Source organism: Gopherus flavomarginatus, chromosome 14 (genome assembly GCF_025201925.1).
Source record: "Gopherus flavomarginatus isolate rGopFla2 chromosome 14, rGopFla2.mat.asm, whole genome shotgun sequence".
Lineage (NCBI taxonomy): Eukaryota > Metazoa > Chordata > Testudines > Testudinidae > Gopherus > Gopherus flavomarginatus.
The window spans coordinates 7,413,297-7,424,948 of record NC_066630.1 but is presented as its reverse complement, the minus strand read 5'-3'; positions in this window follow the sequence as shown (position 1 = coordinate 7,424,948).

The window sequence follows — 11,652 nt, the reverse complement described above, 5'->3', positions numbered from 1 at the left end:
GGTAATAAACAGAGCATTGATACTTGATCAGCTGGTACATCAAAGAGCCAATAAGGTGACATGACTGGGCTAGTGCCTGAAATGGCAACATAAAGCAAGTCCCGTTGGAAGAATCCAGAAGTCATACATGTGCATCATGTTGCCTGTTTCTGTAAAGAACTTAGAATTTGTGACTTTTGTTGAATTGATCCAAGGTGAGAAGCAAAATGATACTGTCAGTGTTTCTTCAGGACACCAGATTTTGGCCCAAATCCTGCCAGGTATTACATAACCTCAAATCCCTCTGAATGCAATGGAAGTTAAGGACACTCAGCACTTTCAGGAGGTTTTCAGGAGTAGGCCTAGCATCTAAAGTAGCACCACCATAAAATGGATACTGTGGTTCCATTTGCACACGCAGGGTGCTTGTTAGCTTGAAGTGAATCACTCCAATATTAACTGCCAGTTATAAAGCAGGACTGGCATATCAAGCTCACTCTGATCAACCCACTTCCAGCACAGAGAAAAACATGGAGATGGTTTACTTTCTCGAAGCTAAAATCCTAAATCCATACAATACAAGATCTTTCCATATTAATGTATTTCCAAATTCCTTTTCATCAGACTCTACAATGAATTCACAAGAGCAAAAGCATTGTCATAACATCTGGGGGAGGGGGGAAATAGGCCATCAAGCTTTCATAGCACATCAGGTTGAAGAAGAGACATCTGTTTTTTATTATGTTTTATAAGGTTGATAGCAAATAAGGGTATTAGAGTTAATTTACCTAGTTAGAGGAAAACGACTCAGTCGCAGAAGCTGTGATTGTGAGTGAATGCTCGAATGCTCTACAACTATATCCTGCTCTCCTCTGGGAGGGCAACAATGCCAACTGTACAGAAACAATTTTCCAAAGGGATCTTTCCAAGAGATGTCACTATTACCGCAGTAAATAGAAGCACTTCCCAAAGGGCAGTCTGGTTAGGAAGACAATACAAACTAGTAATTCAAAGAATGGTAGCAGTGAGATGCCCCAATGAGAGCAGGGCTCCATTGTGCTAGGCACTGTACATATATATATAGTAAGAGAGAGTTCCTGACCCATAGAACTTACATTGTAAATAGCCAAGACAGACAGTGGGTGGGAGGAGAAACAGGACAGATGTGAAGCAACTTGCTGAGGATCATATGGCAGGACAGTGACTGAGGCAGGAACAGAAATACTGGTCCACAGAGTCCCAGTTCAGTGAACTATCCTCTAAACCATGCTGCCTTTCAGCTAGTCAGAAATTGGTTATGGGTCATATTTATCCCCCTGAATGCAGTCATGTTACACCAGGAAAGAATCCAGCCCAAGGAGGAGCAGCCTCCCTGACTTTTTGCAACAGAAGAACCACCAATGTAAGCCTTTTGGACTAACTCAGCATTGTTAGGAAATTAAAGTTGTACAAGCCTGGCTCGCTCCAGAGACAGACCATGGGGAGCGTCCCTCACCTCAGGTTGCCAGTTTGAATGTAGCCCAGGTCAGCAGTGATTGAGTTTGACGGCTGTTCAGTAGCTTGCATGAAAGGAGCTTGGTAGCTCCTCATCTCGTCTGTAGCAAGCTAGTATGCAACACCACAAAGCCAACTGCAAATATCTTCTACTAATTGGCCCCCTTAGCAAAGGACTGAATGGCACATGGAGAATGAATTCTCCTCTTACCCATTGAAGTGGTCCCTTCAAGGCCGGGCTTAAGTGCATTGCCTCAACAGCATGGAGGAAGCTTGCACTGTTGATGGAGCTTGAGCCTAGGTAGTAATAATTACGGGATTTCAGTCTCCAGAGCTTTCAGTAACCCCCACCTTTTGCTTTCCCGAGCACTTCCATTCCCTAGGTCCTTTTACTGAGTTGGTAGAGGTTGGAATATTGCAGCAGTAACATACCCACTTCATGAGGGGGAGGAGTGCTTCATCTTAGTGAATAAAGAAACCTCCTCCATACAGTCAAAGGACCGAAGGGATCCTAACCAGTCCTCCACTGACAAAAGGAGGTTGGCCTCAAAGCAGAGCCTCAAAAGAACAAGGGCTGGAGGGGAATCTGGGTCTTTTAGAACAGTGGTTCTCAAACTTTTGTACTGGTGACCCCTTTCATATAGCAGGCCTCTGAGTGAGACCACCCCCTTATAGATTAAAAACACCTTTCTATATATTTAATACCATTATAAATGCTGGAGGCAAAGCGGGGTTTGGAGAGGAGGCTGACAGCTCACAACCCCCCATGTAATAACCTTGTGACTCCCTGAGGGGTCCTGACACTCAGTTTGAGAACCCTTGTTTTAGAAGGAAGTTCAGGGGAGTGTATACACACACACACACAAATTACTTTAGTAGAATATTTGGCACAGAAAGATACGCAATATCAGAGCTTATATTTTTGCCTTTTTTTTTTTTTTTTTTTTTTTTTAGGGGTTATGGAGTGTTACCACCTGCATCACCTGACCACGAAAAGTCAGTGAAAACACTCACATCTCCCCCTCCAAAATCAAGGTGCACAGGGGAACAGGTGGATTCAGCAGAGGGCCGAGGCCAGTCACATCTGTTTGCAAAGCCTATTGTGGAGGCCTATTGTCAAATGCAGCTGGCACAATGTCAGATTTTGGCATCCTTTAATCTCACACTGGGTTGCAACATGATTTTCAGCATTTCCAGGTGGTTTTCATGCCTGACTTATGCCACCTTGGAGAATAAGGTGATTTCATAGGGTAGATGGCGGGGGGAAATGAGGGGTTAATTTTTTCTTCCTCCTATCTATTTTAGGTTTTCCCGGATCTCTGTTCAGATTTAACTACACATACAAGCTACTCTGGTTGAACGAATGTGTACTGTGGCACCAATTTTGTTAACCTGAGGTAGAGGGGGGGCAGGCGGAGGGGGCTACTCCACATCAGTTTAAATCTGGTTTATGTTGTGTTAGCCTGCCCCTGTTAAACGCCCCCCAAGCTTTTTGTTTTGTTAACTCCAGCAATCTCTAGTGCTTCTGGCAGCCTCTGACAATCATGCTGCCACCTCCCAATGGTTACATCTCTGGGGCAGGAACTGGCTTTTTGTTCTGTTTGTATAGCACCCAGCCTCATGGTGGGGAGGGTGACTGGTTTATCACCGATTTCCTAGGCATTATAGTAGCACAAGATATTTGTGGAGTTATCCAGACTATCCAGAGTTGTCATAATAAGTGACAAAGTTTTTGAAAGGATATTAAAACTGGTGTTTAATCCAAACTAACAAGTAGGGACCAGGACTACCCCCCATATCTGTCTACTGCGGGGTTCTTACACCTTCCTATAAAGCAAACAGGGCCAGAGCTTCCATTTAGGCAACCTAGGTGGTCGCCTAGGGTGCCAGGATTTGGGGGGGGGCGGCATTTTGCCACCCTTAGCAGCAATTTGGCTGCAGAGGGTCCTTCCACGCTCCGGCTCTTCGGCGGCAATTCTGCGGCGGGTCCTTCACTCGCTCCGGGACCCGCCGCTGAAGTGCCCCGAAGACCGGGAGTGCAGAAGGACCCCCTCGCCGCCAAATTGCCACTGATTGGGAGCGCGGAAGGACCTCCGCCTAGGGCGCCAAAAACCCTGGCGCCGCTCCTGAAAGCAAATGGCTGCTGTTAGACACAACATACTGGAGTAGATGGACCTTGGCTCTGATCCATTATAGTAATTCGTATATTCCAAAATCTGGATTAGCTTCAGCACATCCAACTGGACTTCCATCTTTAATTTCACTCCCTTCTTTTAGCCTTTTTCGAGGTCTGTTCCTCCAGATGGGATCACGAGGCCGATGCCTTCTATAATGACAGTTGATGGAACTCCTAGAGTGCTCTCTCCATAACCAGTAAAAATCATTTTCAGAAGGCATGCAAAAGTTGCTGGCTTGGTGATGAGCCCAAAGCAATATTACACACTCCTGAACTGTATCATTATTTAAATTACACAATTTATTATATGTGTAGGGTGAAGTATGTACTGCACAATACACAAAAAATACAGACTATCCTGCACAAAGAGGGCTTATTCTCAGCTCTGCCACGAAGTCACTATGTGAACTTGAACAAGTTGCTCAATGTGCCTCAGTTTCCCTAAGTATGTAAAAGTTATGATTATACCGAACTACCACACAGGTTTTGAAAATTTCAGGAGTTAATGCTTACAAAGTCCTATAAGATCCTTAGATGAAAGATCCTCTGGACAAGATTTTCAAATATGAAAGTGCCATATGGTGGGAGATGAGCATTTTTTAAGCTCAAGCACCTTAATGAAACAGTCAGTGTGGGGGCTGCTAGGTGCAGAACTCTTTGGAAAATCTCACCTGCTAAGTGCAAGGTATTACAATTACATTCTTATGGTGCTTGACAACTCCAAGCAAGTATTTTCCAAGTGCTTTTATTGCACAAGTCATCTCTATGTAACCCACACATTGCTTGGATCCCACAAATATCCTTTCAGGGACAGGATATTGTTATGATGTTTCCATGCTTTTATTTTAAAGATATCAATTTTGCACATGTAGGATTTCCAGCAAGTTACTGTGAGGTGCTGTAAAAGTTACATTAGCTTTTTCTGTCAGTTTCCTCTGGAACTTGCTTTCCAGAAAAAAAAATTCTGCTGCCACCACCTGGGCCTTTATGGAACTAGCTCAAAATAGCAACGCTGCAAACTTCAGAGCAAAAGAAGACACATGTACAAAATAACAGGCTTTTAATTCTTGGCCCTTTTATTTTGTCTGAAGCAGAGGACAGATAAGTGATCACATCCTTGGAGTCACAGAGATTTAATACACTTTAGGAAGAGTCGGCTTCTTCTAGGTACCATCAGCTGAGCCAAGCTGCACACAAAGAAAAACAAAAAATCACCTAAGCAATAATTTCCGAAATTAAACCATTTTAACAATGAATGAGAGAGGATAATTTAGAGAGCCATGGCCTAATGAATTCCACTCACCCCAATATTTGCATGATCTACGAAAGATTGTGCAATCTGGGGAAATTGTTTCAAACAGATGTTGGATGACATGTTCCAATCTGTTTTGCAATTAGTTTTTAGGAAATGTACCAAATATTCATTAAAAAGTTATGAACTGGCTTGGTAAATGGATTATTCCATTTGATAGAGTTGCCAGGCTTTTAAACAGTAGTTTAGGTTGATCTCCTCCTCATAAGCACAGTGCCAGCAAAATGAAGTCAACAAAGAAGAAGAATTTTCTTCATTACTGTACTGTGGACCTTGCTTTGACTTTCTGCAGCGGATTAACAACAGTGATCAGGTTCGGATGAACCACTGGCTTCTCTGCGAGAAAAACAAGTCAGCTCCAGTAAAACTGAAACCTACATTACGAGTGAAGTGATTTATACACGGAGTGGCTGAGATCTCAGATTAATGTTCTGTGTAGTTTGCTGTAATGCCACTCAAGATAATTTTTGATTTAATCCATGCCACATGAGGCTCTGGTGGCTGATGACCCTTGGCTTTTAACCCAAAGACCTTAGCTGTTCTGGCAAAAGGAACTACTGTCTGTCCTCTGATAACCTCAGTGACATACCTCAGCTGGACTTAATATTGTCTGCTGTTGTTTATTGATAAAGATACTAAATCTATGGTTTATGTTAGCAGTTAGAAAAGAGATCGCTGCATTTTTTTAAAAAATGTATGGATTAGTTGGGTTTGGGAATGCACCTATAAGGCATGCCTGAATCTTTTGTGCTTTGGAAAAAATACATGCAAATTAATATTTTCTGGGATGCAAGAGAAAAAACTATGTTTCCTTGAAGAGTTAGGGCCTGATTCTCCAATTTACACCCCATATGCATTAGTGTAAATGACTATATCAGGTATAAGGCAACAAGGCGCTGGAATGTTTAGATGTGAACTGACAATAAAACCATCTCTCCTCCAGTCCCATCCTTGAGAAAAGATTTCTCTCTCTTACAACACAGTGGTATGTGCTGGTAAGTACAGCTGTTGTGAAATTATCAGTTTTGCTTAGCAGATAATATACACTTGAAAACCAATACATCTGAATTAGAAGCAGAGCAGAAATTTGACATTTCTATCAGCGAACAATTTTTCATAGTAGAATTCCACCCAACAATAAAAATGGTGTGGTTTTGTGGTGTTATATACTTTGAGTCTCTAGTGACATGAATTAATATTTACTGCTATAATTATGTATTAAAATATTCAGACATTCATTCAACCAAGTTAAGAGCCTGATCCTATAAGAGAGCTTGACTGATTTAAGGATTGGACTCTAAAGAATATTTACCCATTATTTCTTTTCCCAATCCAGAGCGTGGTCTTGATTTTTTAGAAACACCATCATCTCATACCAGAAAATATTCACACACTGCAAAGAAACTCCTGTAATAAATTCCAGTGTACATATTTTATCAAATTTACCACTAATTGTGAGGTGGGCTGGATTTTTTTTAAGGTTGTTTTTCTACTAATTGCAAGTAAATTCAATGACTACAAGAGACTAACTCTGCCAAGAGCCTGAAATAGCAAGACAGACCCTCTGAAGATGTAAATTAGAATACAACCATACTGATTTTCAGAGGAGGATCTGGCTCCCACTGAGTGCTGGGCATGCTTCCACAGCTCTGCCAGTGCCCCTTTACCTCAGCTTGCAATTCTCCCTGAAATCTGAGTTCTTTATTATAAGTACTTATAAAACAAACACCTTAGCTTCTAGCAGTGCCTGTTGCTATTTCAATAGGCATACTAAGGATGTTCTAATATTACTGTTCTGGTCTTGGGATTCTCCCGAGCGAAGAAAGACAATGAGGATAGATTTTATGGAGGTGAGAGGAGCAATTAAGAAAATATTAGATTTCATTCCTTTACATGGAGTAAAAATCTCCTTCAGCCAACAGAGCTAAAAAAAAAAAATTAATTCCAGAACTCTCTGGAAAAACGACTAGAGCTTGGACAGACTGACAGAGCCAGAGGAGTGCAGGGGAATTCTGCTCCGACCCACCACTTTCCACTGCAGGATTTATGGTGTTTTCTCCCTTCAAGTTGCAGCAATGATGAATTCTGTGTTCTGGTGGGAAAGGAGCAACGCTCCCATTGGTAACAGAACGTAAGATTACGCAAAACATGGCAAGTGTTTGGGGGCTGGATCCTTTAGCTGATAAGAAGCTGAATTTTTCTCTCTCCTAATGGAATTTTAAACTAATCTGAGCTTTTAAAGAGAAATGTGTTTGGTAGGAGGCTGGCTAAATCCACAGGTTTAAAAAAAAACCTCTGCATTTTTAAATCACTGCTTTGTAATTTGGCACAAACTTGCTACAGAGGGGCCCACAGCTAAGCAAGCATGGAGGCTGAATTGTCTCCAAATCCCTGGAGAGGGTGGTCTCTGCAGGTCAGGGTTGAGGTCACTGACAGGGCAACAGTGGGGAAAGGTTGCATTATGGCTGCTTCTGTCATACCTGGCCTGTAGATAAACTGAAACAGAAGACATCTGTGTTGAGAACCGTCAATTCCTTAACCTTTCAGGAGTACAGATATGCCAGCAGGGCAGATTGGCAGGTTTGAGATAAGCTGAAAACGCCCTTTTAAAAAGAAAGCACATGCAAAGCTTTCTAAAAGTTGGATTCATGGGAAAGATTAAAATAAATACCCCATTGTGCCCTTGATTCTTTCGTGATAACTTCTTGTGCTGGGATGAGCCAGCTGCTATTGCCTTGTGCATGTAGAGCAAGTAGTATAGGTAGGAAAATATTGATCACTAAATTCTTTGGCTCGCTGGTCCTTTGGCAGCGCTTCTCCACATTCATTTCTCAGCTGGTGCCATTTTTGGAACATTTTTGGAACCACTCACGAAAAGCATACGAGCAGTATACCAGTACGAAACTAGAAAAGTAGAACCCTCAACATGGAAATGCAACAGTTTTAAGAATGCTGAAAAGACCCGTTCCTTCATTTTTCCTCAACAGCTGTAATGGTTGGTTTGTATTCCTGGTTTAGTCCAGTTCAATAAGACTCAATGATGGACCAAGCAGGATGGAATAATTTTAAAAATAGCTACAAATTTATTCTATAAATCAATCTGTGCTGCCTCAACTCTGCTATCTTCCTTTATCTTGTATCTGAATTTTGTCTTACTACTCATATAAGAAAACATCGTAATAATTAAACTCAGCAGCTAATTCATGAAAAGAGCAGGCTTACTGTACATACAGACTATCCAGACAAGAGACATTCCAGAACTTTACAGCAAAATCAACCTACTTTTTAGTTAAGACCCATTTCTTACAGCCTACAAAGCGTGTAAATCAGAGCCATAGCAAAATAAGTCAGATCCCTAGATCTGGAGCAGTGAAATAATAAGGGGGCTACACAACTGAGAACAGGATTTAAAATGTGGAAACCTTCCAATACAAGAGCCAGCCAGGCTGCTTACGTATTCATTTATTGCCTGTCCATTGTGGGAACCATTGTATTAAACTCTATAAACATCCAGTGCTTTATTTGGGGCTGTGAAGGGGGAGGGGGGGAGCGGGGACTGCATGGAATCCTCCTTCAGCTCATCTATTCCCTGGCTTAAAACGTTCAGTATCTTCACCTCCAGGGAATGCTTTTGTCCCCTTCACATCCAGGTAACACACTGCCCGCCTCCCCCACCCCCATTTTTTTTTGAGATCTGCATCATCACTTGCTAAATATGTTACAACCAGAAAGGAGCTGAACCAGGAACGCTAGAAGCTCCATAGAAGTGGGGGGCACTGTTACCCTAACTATTCCACCCTTTCCCCCAAGGCATCACCCCCGCGCCACCTCTTCCCCTGAGGCCCTACCCCTATTTGCTGCTCTCCACCCCCTCCCGCTATCGCTCGCCCTTAAGGCAAGTAAAGAGTGATGGGGCCATGGCCCCCTGGGCTGAATTAGAAGACTGAAGTAATGTCCCAAGTCTTGAACCCAGGCCTGGAAGTCCCCAGACAGCTGCCACATCCTGAGGGGCAAGTAGGGCTATAGCCACAGCCAATGCACCACCCACATGAGCTCTGACTGGAGGATCGCACAGCTCCACCAATTGGGCCAGCTACGCTATTTAAGCCAGGAAGAGGAACAGGAAATTTATCCAAGCACTAGGGTGGTTTCCCGTTGTGCCTGCCTCCTGTATCCAATCCTGTTCTTCCTCTGCTCCTGGCTCTTGCCTTCTCCCCACTTTTGCTCTTGTTCCCACTGTGCTCCAGCTCCATGCTTGATCCTTGCCTAGTCTCCAATCCTCAGTGACCGGTCCTAGCTCTGACCACAGCCTCCGACGTCTGACCCTGACTCTGGCATCTGACCTCGTCTCTCACCCTCAGCTTCAATTCCTGGTTTTGACTCTGGTGTGCCTCTGGCTCTGGTAACTGGTAGTCTTGTGCTGACCCTTGGCTTTGTTCCCCAACATGGACTCGATCTAACTACTAGGCCAGACTGCCTACATCCCAGCAGGGAAACAATTAAGCAAGACATACCCAGATAATCCTGGCAAGTGACTTGCACCCACTCACTGCAGAGGCAGGCCAAAAACACCCCCAAAACCCCAAGGTTACCACCAATCTGGCCTGGGGGGAAATTTCTTTCCAACCCCACACGTGACTATCAATTAGCCCCTAAGCATATGAGCAAGAACCAGGCAACCAAGCACCTGAGAGAAAGAATGCTTGGTGCCTCCTCAGAGCCTTGGCCAGAGCTCCTACTGTCTCATCTCCAACCAGGACCATCCCTGATGCTTTAGAGAAAGGAAAGCAACCCCCGCCCCCTTGCAGAATACATGATGAGGAGGAGGGAAAACCCTTCCTGACCACGCAGGCCTCTACTTGGAAAAGTGACCATTAGGATAGAATCTCTGCTGTTCAGAGCCAGGGCTCTAGCATTTCAGCTGATGGAGAATATGTGTTAGCAATATAGGGCCTAGGACACACAGTTAAGCAGTTCTGATTCCCCATAGCATAGGGCAGTGGTGACACACACATACGCCACACTAGCCACTTCATTAAAGTATTGAACTCAACACGTTATCCACAATAATAAAATCAGCAGCATTTCTGTGCATAAGGCAGAGTTTTTCCACAGTTTCATAGATTCCAAGGCCAGAAGGGACTATCTAATCCAGCCTCCTGTATAACACAGGCCAGGGAACTGCCCCAAAACAATTCCTAGAGCAGAGCTTTTAGACAAATATGCAATCCTGATTTTAGAATAGGCAGTGATGGAGAATCCACCACAACCCTTAGTAAGTTTTTCCAATGGTTAATTACTCACTGTTAAAAACGTACACCTTATTTCCGCTCTGAATTTGTCTAGCTTCAGCGTCCAGCCATTGGATAGTGCTATATCTTTCTATGCTAGACTGAAGAACCCATTATCAAACATATGGTTCTTCAAGCAGGTACTTATGGACTGTAATCAAGCTAGTCCTTAACTTTCTCTTTGTTAAGCTTCATTGATGGAGCTCCAGGAATCTATCATTAGAAGGCAGGTTTTCTAACCCTTTAATCGTTCTCATGGGTCTTCTCTGAAGCCTCTGCAATTTATCAACAACCTTCTTGAATTGTGGGCACCAGACCTGGACACAGCATTCCAGCAACAGTTACACCAGTGCCAAATACAGAGATAAAACAACCTTTCTACTCCTGCTCGAGATTCCCTGTTTATGCATCCAAGGATCACATGAGCTCTTTTGGCCACAGCGTCGCACTAGGAACTCATGTTCAGCTGATTATCCACCACAACTCCAAATCCTTTTCAGAGTCCCTGCTTCCCTGGATACAGTCCCCCTCTGTGTAAGTATGGCCTACATTCTTTGTTCCTAGATGTATAAATTTACATTTAATTGTATTACAACACATATTGTTTGCTTGAGCCCAGTTTACCAGGAGATCCCAATTGCTCTGTATCAGGGACCTGTGCTCTTCACTATTTACCTCTCCCACAATTTTTGGGTCATCTTTGAACTTTATCAGGGATGATTTTATGTTTTATTCCAGTTCATTAATAAAAACATTGAATAGCATGGTGCCAAAAACCACACCCTGTGGGACCCCACTAGAAACACCCATTCAATGATGATTCCCATTTACAATTACATTTTGAGATCTATCAGTTAGCCAGCTTTTCAGCTGTTCAATGTCTACCAAGTCAAATGCCTTACAGAAGTAAATTACATCAACATTACTATCGTTATCAACGAAATTTGTCATCTCTTTAAAAAAATGGAGTTAGTTTGACAGGATCTATTTTCCATAAACATATGTAAATTATGCAAATCAACATTACCCTTCTTCGAATCTTTATTAATTGAGTCCCATATCAGCTACTTCATTATCTTGCCCAGGATCAACGTTAGACTGACAAGCCTATAATTAATCAGGTCATCCCATTTACTCTTTTCACATATTGGCACATATAGCTTTCTTCCAATCTTCTGGAACTTCCCTGATGTTCAAAGATTTATTGAAAAACCACATTAATGATCCAGTGAGCTCCTCTGCAAGCTCCCTAAAAACTCTTGGATGCAAGTTGTCCAGACCGGCTGATTTTAAAAGGTCTAATTTAGTAGAAGCTGTTTAACATCCTCCTGAAATACTAGGTGGAATGGAAAGCAGGGCCGGCTCCAGGCACCAGCTCAGCAAGCAGGTGCTTGAGGCAG